The sequence below is a fragment of the Hemicordylus capensis genome, chromosome 4 (genome assembly GCF_027244095.1).
Source record: "Hemicordylus capensis ecotype Gifberg chromosome 4, rHemCap1.1.pri, whole genome shotgun sequence".
NCBI lineage: Eukaryota > Metazoa > Chordata > Lepidosauria > Squamata > Cordylidae > Hemicordylus > Hemicordylus capensis.
The window spans coordinates 41502550-41517884 of NC_069660.1; positions in this window are offsets into that span (position 1 = coordinate 41502550).

A 15335-nucleotide genomic window follows, 5' to 3' on the forward strand; every position below is an offset into this window, starting at 1 on the left:
TGAGGATGGCATCATCACAAACTATGCCATTGAGGTGTCCCTATGTTTCTCTACAACTGTACCCGATTTGGTTCATATTGGTCCAGCGTTGCTAAGTTGATTTGGACACCGGACGGACATAAAGAGATGGACACACACACAGAAAGCCAGGTGATCTCATAAGCCTACTGGAAAGTAGGCTAATAATATATATTCAGGGACACATGTTTTCCCACCTTCAAACATTTAAATGCTCTCATATAATTCTCAGAAGAGCAAGTGCTTGAAGAATCTATGCTCCAAAATACAAATCTTTCTTTTATTATGATCTTGCTCTCTTCTTTTCATTCAAGCTGTGGTGATTACTTAATAAGACCCAGATGAATTTCAACAATGCTCTGTAACTAAACAACACATATGTATGTAGCAAACAGCCAATGTTCAAAGAATAAATCCCCCTGCTTTTACATGAGGGAGACAAGAGCTGCAGTCTCTGAGCCTTCAAGGGGGCGGAAACTGGTTGTATGAGCTTCCTAGGAAGGAAATCTGTGCCAGCCAATGAACTTTGAGCAGTGGGAGGAGCTTCCTCCCTTAACTTGGGAGAGTTGCTTAAACCAGATGACACGCTCCAGTCTCTGGACCTTTGGTTTGGTAAGTGAACCTTACTTACAATCAAGGGTTCAATCGGAGGCTTGGGCTGGGAACTGGAGCTGAGGTTTCGTCCCAGAACCACGGCTCTGACTGTTCAGACATCACAGGGCGGCAACCAGAGGGGAGTTTGCATCAGGTTTCCTATTATGTCTGAAGGCAACCAGGGTAATACAATAATTAAGCATAGCTAATAACCGTGGTTTGAGTTTCCAGATGTAGAACCATGGACTGACATCCTAATTAACTCTGCGTGTGCACACAGTGAAAGGATGCATACCTGCAGCCGCTGTGCTTCTGCTTCAGCAATTTGGGCAGTCATGCATATATGAAGATGATTTTCACCAGTCTCCCCTTCCCCCAGAAACTCTGTGTGCATCCTGCAAATATGTCCCTGAGGGCTCTATAAATTGAATTTAGGCAAATTGATGGAGAATCTGTCAACCTCTTCTAAGAACTGAGCTTTTTGGTATTGCTTACCATACACATGGGAAGAAAGCCCAGCATATAAAAGCTTTCAAAGAAACACACACAATTTATCCACAGATTAGTTTCTAGGGACCTAGGACTAATTCGGCCCAACCACTTATACAGGCTTTGTTGCAAAACTGATGCTGTTTCTCCAGTTTTCTCACATAGTATTTTTTCAATCTGAGGCCTTCTAGGAATGGTCCTTAAAAAGACAGTGCGAAACATTGTTAATCATACTATTTAAATGGACCTGTGTGTATACAGAAGATGATGAAGCCATATAGCAAGGGACTGCCATCACCATCACAACCTGCTCATGAGCTTCCTGAAACAATTAGCTGGCTGCTATTGGAAACAGAATATTGGATTTAGTGGACTTTGGGGGGTGGATTTTCTTGGGCATCACTCTTTACTAGGACTTCCTGGAAGTCTCCATGGACTAGGGATGATTGAATGTTTCTAATAATACTTAAAAATCAACAAAAACAGCTTGAAAACAAAACTGCCACAATAATTTTGGTTCAGCTACAGAAAATAAAGTTTATTGCTTTACAAACATCACAAGAATGTAGTAAAACATTTTAAAATGGAGTCAAAAAACATATTAACTGTACTTGTCACTACGTCATGAAAAATATTTAGACCCTAATGGCCTAATCCTATAACCTGCTGCACCAGCAACATGGTACTTAAGATGCAATGTTCAGACTGCTGTGCCAATGTATTGTCACAAAGCATGAATTATGACTGGTTTTACAGGCAGATGTGCTGATTCAAACATTTAGGGTCAAGGGGCCACTCAAGTTGAAAAGACTGTTGGCAAGGTTTAGAAGCAGCTGTTAAGTATAGAGGGAACATTTTCGCTGTGCTGCAAAAGACTAACAGCCAAGAAATAGATAATAGAGTGAATTAGCTCTATTACACATGGAGCCCTTTCTCAAAATCATGGAGAAAGGATTCCACACTGTAGGGGAGGAAGCCTTAAAATGCTCACCTCCTCTGCAGACTATCTTGGTCTTCTTGCTGGGCAAACAGATCACATGCCCAGACTTTGCTGGCTGCTCCTGGCAGCCAGGAGGTTTGGGGGCCGGGAGGCCCCTGGAACTCCCATAATGCACTGTGCAAGTATGCAGTGCATTATGGGGAGCCTCCTGATGCCAGCTGGGAGCCCTGCAGTCTCTCAGCCTCAGCCGCAAGCAGCCAGGGCTGGCAGACGATCAGCAAAATGGGGTTAAGAGAGTGCTTGCTCTCAACCCCATTTAAGAAGGTGGCTGGCTCAACAGGTTTGCTGCCGAGGCACTGCTGGGATCAGGAACAATCTTGGCAGTTCTCATGCATGGATAGGACTGGGCTTGGCTTCGTTTTACCAGGGGTTCCAATTTTGCCTGTGCATGAGAACAGCCTCATATACGGCACCTGGGACCTGCTAAAAGAAGAAATAAGAGAAGGGACACATCCAAGTGAGTATCTGTCCTCTCCAAATGAGTGATGTGATATGATATGTCAAGCTACTTTGGTGTGTGTGGATCTGGATGGAGTCAAATTGGCTGGTCCAGCTATGAAGAAATGAAAGGGTCTGCTTCCTGCCCAGAAGCAGGGACATTGCCACTCAGCATTTTGTTTCTTATGTCCTAGGGCGGTAACTGTGAAAACTGACCCAGTCCTTCCAACAAAGGGGGAACATGTCAAATAACATTTGAATATTTTAAGCAGCAAAAGTGAATATATAGCTGGGAGTAACTCATATGACTTGTATATGCTGGCTGACATCCTGACCAACTGCTTACAAAATGATATTATGCTAGTGCAAAGCTGTTGTGTTGGATACTTGCAATTAGGGATGTGTGAAACGTTTCGGGTACAGAACGATCTGTACCTGAAACAGTGAATTTTGGGTGATTCGGATCCGAACAGAATCACCCCCAGAGAGCCCCGAATAATTTCGGATCCGAAACAAATCACCCCTGTTTCGGATCCAAAATATTCGGATGTTTCAGACCTCCATTTTGTGGCCTTCTTTCCCCCCCTCCATTTTGAGCAATGACGTCTATTTGAATTTCCCGCCTTTTTGCCTCCAATTGACTTCAATGCAAAAAGGTCTGATGTGGTGTCTGCTCAAATTTCAGATCCCAGGGGCAAAATAGTGGGGTGGAGTGGTAGTGCCCAATGGGTGGAGGCTACCACCCCAATTGCAGAGGGATTGGGCAAAGGGCTGATTTTTGGTGAATTTTTGTAGTGTCTTTGGGGCAGATTGGGGGCATAACGTGGGATCTGGGCCAAAAGAGTGGGGTGGGGTGGTAGTGCCTTATGTGTGGAGGCTACCACCCCAATTGCAGAGTGATTGGGCAGAGGGCTGATTTTTGGTGAATTTCTGAAGTTTACGCATTTTTAAGGTTCCCCCCATTAGTGGATTCATGGTGTCTCATTGAAAATCTCATTTGCTATCATAGAATCTACACTCAGAATACCTCAGAAACAACAGAACCCTGTAAGCCATGGGTTAGCAACCCATGGGGGTAGTTGGCACCCTATGTGCACTACACCACCACTCGCTCTGGGCCACCCCAGCACCCCCCAAGTGCACTTATGGGGCTGCTGAAAGCTCCATAATACCTTATGAGGAAAAACCTTAAAGACACGTAAACTTCAACAATTCACCAAAAATCAACCCTCTGCCCAAATCCTTTGAAAAAAATCAGGTAGCTTCCTTGCCCCTACCCGGCACTACCATCAACCCCACACCGCTCTAGGCCACCCCTTTCTCCCTGATGTGAAGCGATACACCCTCCATTATACCTAATGAGGGGAACCTTAAAAATGCGTAAACTTCAGAAATTCACCAAAAATCAGCCCTGTGCCCAATCACTCTGCAATTGGGATGGTAGCCTCCACACATAAGGCACTACCACCCCACCCCACTCTTTTGGCCCAGATCCCACGTTATGCCCCCGATCTGCCCCAAAGACACTACAAAAATTCACCAAAAATCAGCCCTTTGCCCAATCCCCCTGAAATTTGGGTGGTAGCCTCCACCCATTGGGCACTACCACCCCACCCCACTATTTTGCCCCTGGGACCCGTTTTTTAATCAGAATCGATTCGGATTCAGATTAATTCGGATCCGAATCGAATCAGGGGTGATTCGGATGGGCCATATTTAGATACAAAACAGAACAGGGGTGTTTCAGTTCGGATCTGAATCGAAACACCGAAAATCTGAATTGCACACCCCTACTTGCAATCAGTCTAGAGTCCGCATTCCGGACTACTGTTGCACCACCGCAAACACATTTGTACTTGCACAGTGTAGAATCAAGAGGAAAGAGTTGTGGTATGCAAGGCAGTGGAGTGGAATCAGAAATATTAATAGTTCAATGAAATAGATATTATGTACAGAGAGGCATGTGCAGACTGATTTTCTGTGCTCTTGCTGCTGGCTGTTTGTTAGCCCTGCCTCTACTCCAGGACTGGAATACAAGTAACTAAAGCCCCATTCAAAAGCTGGCCTGGATCAAGGAATGGATCAAGGAATGGATTAACCAAAAACACCACGTCAAGCAGTTACATAAGTTGCAGCATTGTTTTAAAGGGAATGTTTGTGCAGGAATGCTATAGGGCAATTCCACAAATACCCACTTCTTAGCACTACTATGTGATATTTTGTGTTAGCACAACTTTGCTCATTATGCAAGCACTTAATTAGGATGTCAGCCACTTACTTTAGTGAAACAGGAGAGACAGAGGGCAGAACTGTTTCCCCCTGCCAGAAGCTGGGCTGCTATTACTGTTGGAAGTTAAGGACTTTGCGCTGTCTCTTGTCTCAAAGACAGTGGAGGACAGACTAGTGAGTCAGAGGGCTAGAGGGTCAAGACATTGGTCATCCCTTCTCTACTGCTCTGACACTATCCCTTTGGAATGTAGATTGCTAGTCTTAGGGACTAACTTCCGCCCTCCCTCCTCTGCCTGTTCCTTCTACCTTGCAACATGCAAGCAAGCTACTCTCCCTGCACCATGTGTGCAGAGAAGATGCAGAATCCATCTGCATCCAGCTAGCTAGCTAGATTAGAGATCCTAACTCCTCACTTTCCTATCTAGAATGGAGTTCTCTAATAAATGCCTTATATATTGATTTGAAACTATGAACTGGCTCCAAGTTACTTTACTCTCAGCATACACACATGCCAGACTAAATTCCGCTGTGTCGTGCCTCTGTGCACTCTGCTATAATGAAAAAGGGATTATCTTACCAGAGAGAATTCCCAACAATTGCATCTCTAGCAAGTTCAAGCTTGGCAATACAATTCCTAATTGGCAGCAAAAGCCTTCTTCCACAGGTTTATTGTGCTTATTTTATTTGTATGCACCCTTACCTCCAAGGATCTCAGGGTAGCTGTCCATTTCTGCCACCCCTGAAGTACAGGATGACGGAATGGGTCAGGAGGCGGCCTGGGCTAGCAGGGAAGCAGAGGATTCATGGAGCAGTCAGTGAGTGGGGATTTTATCCTGAATCCCTTCTGAGACCTGCCCAGAACTCTGATCAAGTACATGCTTGCTGCAACCACTTCTTGAGTAAGCCAGATCAGGCATTGTATTGCCAAACCTGAGCTTTGGCGCAGGCTTACGATTATGTCCCAACATGGGTTCCCTGCTTTTTTTTAGCCCCCTCAGGTGGAGGGTCATCTGAGGGGGGTGACCTCAGGCTTTCCTTCAGGGGGTTACCGACTGGGATTGCCACAGGAACCTCTTCATCTTCGTCCTTGGAGGAGATCTCATCAGATTTTAGGCCCAAGCACCAGTGGGCCAAGAAAGCAGCATATGTGGGGGTAATCCCATTTTATTTTTTAAAACTCTGAAAGGCTGGTTAAGCTGAGAGGTTGTTACTTGCTCAAGACATCAAATTGAGGCATGGTCAAGCGTAGTTTGAATCTAGGTCCGTGTAGTTCATGTCCAATGTCTATGCCAATGGACACAAGATATGCCATCATCCTAGAAGATCTGGGTGTCCATATTATGTTACTTTAGAAAGCCCTGCTGAAGAAACCTGCAGTTTATTTGTTTAATAAGACCGTGAGGCTCTCCTCACAATCCATGAGAAGAGCCTCTAGGGAGTTTGCAGGGAGAGAGGGCTTAGCCCGCTCTCCTCATAGACCACCAAACAGTCTGCTCTGGGCGGCCGAAGCAGCCACCCACATGACTGCCAGCTCCGTCACGGAGCTGGCGGGTGCTGGGGGGAGCGGGGGCCGATTGCCCCCTGGAAGCTCTAGCATGCCCTGCGCGAGCATGCAGGGCATGCTGGAGAGACCCCCAAGCCGGGAGGCAGAGCTGTACTGTGGCAACTCACAATCAGAAAAAACCAGGTACCCGGTTTTAGCACTGGGCTACCTAAGCAGGTGAACCACTCAAGAACCACCGGGCTCGCAGCCAAGCCCGGTGGTTCTCACGGTCTGCAAAAATTGGGCTAGGATCCCTTAGCCTTATTTTTACAGTCCGTGTGAATTGCCTCTGAGGTCATTCACACAATCGAAAACTGTGTTCTACCCAGGTTTTGGGGAACTGTGTGTACTCCCAATTTTTGATTATGTGGAAGCAAGGTTAGAGGAAAACCTGGGTAGAAGTGATTGTGTGGAAGCAAGGTAGGAGAAAAAGCTACTCAGGTTTTCCTCTAACCTTGCTTCCACACAATCACTTCTACCCAGGTTTTCCTCTAACCTTGCTTCCACACAATCAAAAATTGGGAGTACACACAGTTCCCAAACCTGGGTAGAACACAGTTTTCGATTGTGTGAATGACCTCACTGTGTTGCTGTTGGCCCTTTTTATTTGCCAACCCTGTAGTAAGAAAGTGAGCCCTTCCTCACGATCGGAGAAAGGGCTCAAAAGAGTCAAGGGAAGGAAGCCTCAAAATGCTTACCTCCCCTGCAGATGATCCTCTCTACCTTGCTGAGAGAGCAGATCGCTCAACCAAATGATTACCGGCTCCTGCCAGCAGCATGGAGTTTCTGGGGACAGGAAGCCTACAGAACTTCCATAATGCACCACGCAAGTATGCAAGTGCATTATGGGGAGCCTGCTGATGCCGGTTGGGAGGCTACTCATGTGTAGGTGCTGCACGGAGTCAAGAGGCACTGACATGTGATCTGTTAGCCTGAGCCACACAATGCACCGTGAGATACATGGAGGCTGGGAAGCATCGTCTGGGCCTCCAGAGAACCATGCTGCACGCAGCAGCATGAATCATGTGTGAGTGTGGTCCGTGCTTCCCACCAACAGTGTTAGATCATCTGGCGGGAAGGTAAGTTTCATGCAGTCTTCCACCTGCTGGCCGTGTGAATATCCTTATTGTACAACCCAGAAGTCCTTGATTCAATTTACATGCTTTAGATATTGTTACACACACATCCCACTTCTCTGAGCAGTGAGAAGTTCTAAGGAGATGGTTATTAGGGTTGCGCGTTTTGTATTTTTTCTGTTTCGATTTGTACCAAATCCGAATCAACCCCATTTTGTATTTTGTCCAAAATTAAGCCTTCCGAATCACCCCAGTTTGGTTTTGTATCCAAATTAATCCAAATCTGAATCTGAATTAATGCAGATTTTAAAAATGGGTCACATGGTCAAAAGAGTGGGTGGGGGCTATAGTGCCCAATGAGTGGAAGCTACCACAAAAATTTCAAAATAATTGGGCAAACTGCTGGTTTTTCGTGAATTTTTGAAGTTTGAGAGTCTTTCAGATTTTCCCCATAGGGTATGATGGAGATTTCAGGAAAAGTATAGCTTCTCATGGGGGGTGGGGAGGGGTGGCCCAGGGTGTTGGTAGTGCCCAGTTGGTACAAGAGAGCTACCACATTTTTTTCAGAGGAATTTGTCAAAGGGCTGATATTTAAAGAATTAATGAAGTTACGCGTCTTTCAGATTTTCCTTGTAGAGTATAATGGAGGTTTCTGCAGTCCCATAACTCCACTTGAGGGGCACTGGGGTGGCCCAGAGCAAGTGGCGGTGTAGTGCACATAGGGTGCCAACCACCCACATGGCTTGCCAACCCATGAAGTACAGCGTTTTGTTGTTCTAGAGGTGTTCTGAGAGTAGATTTTCTAGTAGCATATTCATGGTTTTTCATTAAAAATCTCATTTGCTACCACACCTCAGAAACAACAAAGCCCAGTACCCCAAATGGGTTAACAATCCAGGTGGGTGGTTGGCACCCTCTGTGCACTACACCACCACTCACTTCGGGCCATCCCAGTGCCCCCCAGGTGGAGTTATGGGGCTGCTGATACCTCCATTATTCCCTATGGGGGGAAATCTTAAAGATGCGTAAACCTCAAAAATTCCTAAGACATCAGCCCTTTGCCCTATTTGGAATCTGGGTGCACCACCCTTGGGGCACTGCCACCCAACCCACCGTTTTGCCCCTGAAGCCCCACATAAACAAGTTGAAAGAGTGAAGAGAATGATGAACAACAACACCACTTAATTTTTTGGCACAGTTATTTGAGAATTTTGCGGCGGGTGTGAGCCTGTCCCTGTGGCACTAGCACAGCGGCACAACCCATTTGTGGATTCAAGCAATCTTTCCATAAAATAACTTTCAATAAAAACACTCCCTCCCCATGGAACAGTGACCACAGGTCATTTGAGATAGCAAGATAGACCAATGAACTGCCTTGATAATATGGAACAACTTCAAATGTTCATTTAACTGAAGTGGAGTGAGCCATAGCCCAAACAAATCAGCCTACTGTTCAGAATTGTTGAGATTTATCTTCACTGCATTTAAGAAAGTGCAAAACCATGGATCATAGTTACAAGAAAGAGAGAAGCAACTAAGATTGCTGGGGATGTCAATAGATTGACAGGGGTATTCCCCACCCTCCTCCTTTTGTCTCCTGTAGTCCCATGTAGATGTCCTGTCCCTGCAATGGCAAAAGTTGTGAACCACTGGCTTAGACACCATGTTCCACCAAATTACATTGTGGCCTGAATTACATTAGACTGCTCAACTTGGGCAACAAAACTTAGACACCACTATAACTCATAAAAATCAGAAGAAAAACAAAATAGCTCTTCAAAAGACCCCTGAACAAGTCAAGAGATTCTTTCTAAACCTTTGGAAAGAAAAACCTGTGTAATTTCAGAACTTTCCTAACCAGCTTCTCGAAAGTTTCTCCACACAATTTATACCATGGCTTTTAGCAAGAGCTTTGGAATTGCATTGAGCTCCCAAAGTTATTTGGGTATTTCTGTCTCAAAATGCTGTCTTCCAAATCCCTTTGCAAGGTCAGTTTGCATTTCAATCACACTGAATACAACACATACTTAACTAAACCATTCATGAGCGTTTTACATATCTTATCTTCTGCTAATCTCTCAGTGCCTCAGCTGGAGTGGAGAGAGTCAGAGAGGTCAATTTCAATTGCAATGCTTTTGCAAAGAACAAAGCATTCTGTCCGAAACACATTCATTTCAATCTGGAAACAAAAATATCTGTTTTTTAATTCTTGATTTTGTTTTGGTTACAAAACCTCCAAAATTGCCATTTTCGGGCACAAAACTTTTTGTATCCGAATCGAAATGCACAAGCCTAATTGTTATAGAGCTTTGTTTCCTTTGGATCAGAGTGCACTGAAGATCTATGCTATCTGTGGAATGCTTATTTGATCTACAAGGATTCAAGCAGAGTCCATTGTAAGCCAACAGGCAGTCCTACAACAATCAATACAGCTGCTAATACTTCATCAGGTCATCATGGAGAGGAACTGCACTCCAAGAATGCCTCAGTTTATGGCCAACTCATCACAACATTCCCTCTCCTGCTTATTCAGGCTGTAAAACCTGCTCCAAAACTGTTTCTCTACCATTCCCACTTACTGAAGAATGTCACCTTCTGAAGACAAGGAAGAGAAATGCTCCGGCCATCAAGACACATGAACATAAATCCCAGACTATTATTTTTAGATAATATTAGATGATAATTTCTGACCTTTTGCAATTGATCATCTTGCCAAAGGATGGTCACCCAGCTAATACCATGTTGTTTTGTGACAGCTTTTGTCTGGGACAAGCACTGAGAGAAAAAACAGAGGTTAGTACTAGATGTTACAGGAGACACCAAAACCCGATTCAAACATTTTGTTCAATGAATGTATAATCTTGGTACAGTCTTCAATGCCATACAATTGTACACTTACTGGCTGCCATGATGCTCAGTATCATGGCTCAGCAATGCTGCACCCAGGGCTGCTGCAGATTTCTAAGCAAACCCTGATGCTGTCCATACCAGATTCCCCTTTGCAAGCACTAGAACTAGACAAACTGGGCTGTACTGATTCAATCCAAACTGGGCACGGTTCAGCTTGAACTCGGACCAGCCTTGCCTTTATGGAGGGCTAGTCTGGTTCGATCTCAAACCGGGCTGGTTCGAATCAAAACCAGTTCAAGCTCAAAACAGTTCGCAAATCCCAACCTTCAATGTCAGCAATGTTTTCCCTGTCTTTCAGAGAGTTTCTGAGGCACAGGGAGTGCTTGGAATTCAAATGGCTCTTGTGCAACAGTGCATGCAGGGGAATGGGGGCATGAGGGGTTCCATCATGCCCCCCACAGTCCCTTGAAGCGCATATGCTTCATTGGTCATCCCAGAAAATAAGTTAATTTCAATGGGACTGAGACATCTTACATTTTTTGGATACTATCCAAACATAAAAACAATGAAATCATCCTTGGCTACCAGCAGCAGGAATGGAACAATAGAAAGCGCATTGACAACACATCATGGCATGTGATATTGCCTAGTACTAGGAAGGGAAGACATGAAATGATGGTAACTCCACAGACTAGTTCACATGATCAAAATCCAGGTCAGAGGCGCACCCAGACAGGATAGGAGAGCCGAGTGCACTGCCAATCAACAGCTGACTGAACTCCAAAACTGAGGTAGGAGGAGGGGAGAGTGATTGCATGCAAAGTAGGAGCTGCACTGGACAGATATGGCATATCCAGATGCTCTCCCTAGCATTTTACTGAGGATGAAGGAAAACCATCCGGCCCAGCTCTGGCATTGCACATGATCACACTTTTTCCCTCCTACCTTGACCCTGAAGTTCGCACAACTGCAGATTGGGAGTGCACCCAGCTCTCCTACTCTGGCTGGGGACTACGATTGCGTTTAGCCTCATCTCACTCGTAAAACAGTTTCACCCTTACAAAATATTAAATTAGGGCTGCAACTTGATTCAAGATATTGATTAATCATGTGAGTTTTTCTGATCAATGAACTGAATCAATTTGAACTGAATGAATTAAAATGAACTGAATAAATAAAACAAATAACTAAATCAATATAACACATTCATTCTCTAGGAAATGCTTTGTTTTTAGATGATTCTTGCACAAGTCACAGCAGGCATTATTGTAAAAGAGGCATCCCTTGCTGTGAAAGAGAAAAGGAGGTGTGTATCTTTCTTTCTTTTTTAAAAAAAATGGTGCTTGAAACTCCCACGGCGGCCAGAATAGTATATGCGCAGAAATGGAAGGATAATGAATTGCCCTCAAAAGAAGATTGGTTGATAAAAATTTTGGAATATGCTGAGATGGCAAAACTTACAGTACTGATAAGAGATCAAAACTTGGAATGTTTTAAAGAAGATTGGAAACCATTCTTATTATACCTAAAGAACTATTTTTTTAATATTGATTTTTCAACAGGGTTTGAAATTTAGTAATATTAGCAGGTTGAGTAGAGTAAAATCGAGTTTGTAGGGTATAGGATATATGTTTTGAATTACTATAGCAATGGTTGAATTGTATAGTTAGTGATTTGCGCGGATTGGTGAGCGGGAAGTCAACATTTGTTTAATTGGATGTAACGAGATTAAGATATTGTAAAAATCAATAAAAAATTTAAAAGCAAAAACAAAAAAATGGTGCTTGAAACCCATGGATTTGTAAGAATTAATTAATCAGCAGATCTGATTAATTGGGATATATCTTTGTAATCAATTAAAAGTTAATTGATTAGTTGATTAAACATTGCACCACTAGTTTATTTCCAGGGTAAGAACTAACATGAATTTCCAAAGGTATTCCTTACTGGCTTATTCAGATCTATCTATCTATCTATCTATCTATCTATCTATCTATCTATCTATCTATCTATCTATCTATCTACCTACCTGAGGTGGTACATGGCAAGCCACGCCCACACAGTGCTCACTAATCCGCAGTGACATTGGAGGCTCAATCAGCGGGCTTCTCTGGTGGTAAGTATTGTGGTAAGCCACACCCATGCAGTGCTTAACCATTTGGAAGTGACATTGGAGGCCCAATCTGTGGGCTTCTGGGGTGGTGAGAATTCTGTGCCATGACGACCCTCTGAAATAAACAGAGAAAAAGAAAGAAGCCAGAGGAAGAAATAAAGAGGGGAGGGAGAGAAATTAAGACGGGGGAAGTAAGATGGGAAGAGAGAGTGAGGAAGAGGGAGAGAGAGAGAGACAAGAAGGAAAGGGCAGAATGGCAGCATGGGGGGGGGGGTTCCCAAGGGGTGGCCAAGGAACCAGAGGAATCTGACAGAGCAGCTGAGGAGCAGGAGCAGGAGCAGGAGCAGGAGCAGGAGGATGGTGGAGGAGGGAGGCCAGAGCTTGAGGTGGCACAAGGAGGGAAAGCTCAGGGCTGGCTGGGGAACCAGACAAGTCTGATGGGGCAGCCAGCGTCATTGCTGGAAACGAGGAGGAAGGTGGAGGGAGGAGGCCTGAAGAGGAGGCAGCGCAGGGAAGAAAAGTAGTGCTGCTGCTGCCACTGTGCTGCAGGCTGGGGAGGTCTCTGGGGTGGGGGGCTGTGATGGGGGGCAAGGAGAGCAGTGTACATGGGTGGGGCTACCAAGGCCAGCAGGCTTCTCTGGTGGGGAAGCTATGCTTTGCGAGCAGCCATGGTGGCAGCAGTGAGGAAGGTTCCATTCAACCACTGCTGCTGCCGCTCCTGCTCAGAGCTACCAAGCCCATTGGCGGAAGGAGCCAGGCAGGTAAGGGCTGGGCTGGGCCCAGGCCTGTCAGCAGCCTGAGGGGAGCGAGCGGCCATAGCGGTGGCAACAGCAGCAGCGAGGAAGAGTCTGGTCAACTGCTGCCACTGCCGCTGCTACTCCTACTTAGGGCTACCAAGCCCTTTGGTGGAGGGAGGCAGGCAGGTGAGGGATGGGCCTGACAGTGGCCTGAGGGGAGCGAACAGCCATGGTGGTGGTGGTGGCAGCAGCAGTGAGGAAGGGCCCAGTCAACCATCTCCGCTGCTGCCGCCTCTCCTGTTCTGGACTACCAAACTCATTGGCAGATGAAAGGAAGGTGAGCGACAGGACAGGCCTGGGCCGGGCCTGTAAGCTGCCTGAGGGGAGCAGGTGTCCATGGCAGTGGCAGCAAGGAAGGGCCCAGTCAACCACCGCCACTGCTGCTCCTGCTCAAAGCTACCAAGTCCATTGGAGGAGGGAGGCAGGGAGGCGAGGGCCTTGGCCTGTGAGTGGCCTGAGGGGACCGAGTGGCCATGCCCATGGCAGTGAGGAAGGACTTGGCCAACCACTACCTGCTAGGGGCTTCCGAGTGCATTGGCCAAGGGAGGGAGGCAGGTGCAGGGTGGGTCCAGGCTGGGTCCAGGCCTGTCAGTGGCCTGAGGGGAGCAAGTGACCATGGTGGTAGCAAGGAGGGGCCCAGTCAAGGAGGAGGAGGAGCAGGAGAATGGTGATGGTGGTGAGCAATGACATCATCAGGGATTGCTGGGAGAGGGGTGGGTGGGAGAAAAGCAATGTCATGGGGGGCAGAAGCTCAAGTAAAAGTACTAGTGCACTGATGCTCTGTGTGGGTTCAGTTAGTTTATTCCATGAACATCAGCTGCTAGTGATCATCCCACTTCCATTCCAATCGTCACCTTTTAAAACTGTGTGGCAGTTTGTAGAGGTTTTTGCCAAATGTGGCAGGTACTGAGCCAAAATTTTCACAAAGGGGATATCACTTTTAGATTTTATATATGTGTGTTGGATTTGATTTTGTATGGTCCTTTTAAAGAAAATGTAAACAGCTAATTTCCTTGGACAAACATTGACCTATAGCCCAGACCAGATTAGGCCAGATTGTACAAATTAATTAGCATTCATGAAGGGGCTATTCCAGGTTACTGTGGCTGTTCGTGAATACTTGGAGTTTTCTTCATACCGGGTATAATTTCCACGATCCAATCATGGCCTTCCCCTACCCTAGACAAAACATAAATACATGTTATTTTCCCATTGTGGTAGCAAGCAAGCAAATTATAACTATTTCAATTCCTAGCATTGTTTCCTAGACAAATTAGGAATAGATTGCAGTACCAAAGTGTAATCAGACAACTTAAAAGAAAAAGAAAGAAATAGCTAAACATTTCTAGTCTGTTGGGGTTCCACAGATACAATACTTTCTAGTTTCTCCACAAACCAGGAGCCTATAACAGTTGGAGAGTCCCATATACTGCTAATAGCCACAAAAGACATGCCTCTTGTCTTGGCAGCAACTCAGGGGCTAGAAATAAGGGACACCAGAAGACAGAACATCAGAAGCATTTGGGGATCATAGCCTATAGGCTTCAGCATCCATTAAACCATCAGCAATATGTTCTACACTCATGTTGATACATCTTCCCATGCTTTTGGTTCAACACTGTTGTCTGCAAGGCACAATGGGAAGTATAGAGAACATATGAAATAAAAGAATGGCCCCTTCCCCAAAACTGCATTTAATCTGTCAATATGAGCCGACACATTTTGGCAGACCGTGAGGGTATTCTCACTATCACTGGAAAGCGGGCTAAGGGAGCTTAGCCTGCTTTCTGGTCATTGTGAGAACCAGCGGGCTCACAGGCACTCTCGTGGGGCATCCTGGAACTTCTGGGGGCTGTGCGGCCCCTAATACCCACAACCCCCACCAGCTCCATGACAGAGCTGGCAGTCGTGTGAGCAGCCGATGTGGCCACCCAGGGCTGAGGTAGTGATTGTCTGCAGGGAGAGCGGGCCACTGCCATCTCCCAGAAGTAGTGGCTAGTGGGCATTGAGGGGGGGCAGGGAAGCACCTAATCACCGAGGCAGAAGACTACCAGCCACCCGTTTCTTCCTCACTAGTGGGCTTGGGTATTTACCCAAGCCTGATAGCATTGAGAAAAACAGAAAGAGCAGGAAAGCTGGGCAAAAGTAGAAAACAGAAAGGTTTTGTTGGATGCAAAGAAAGAAAGAA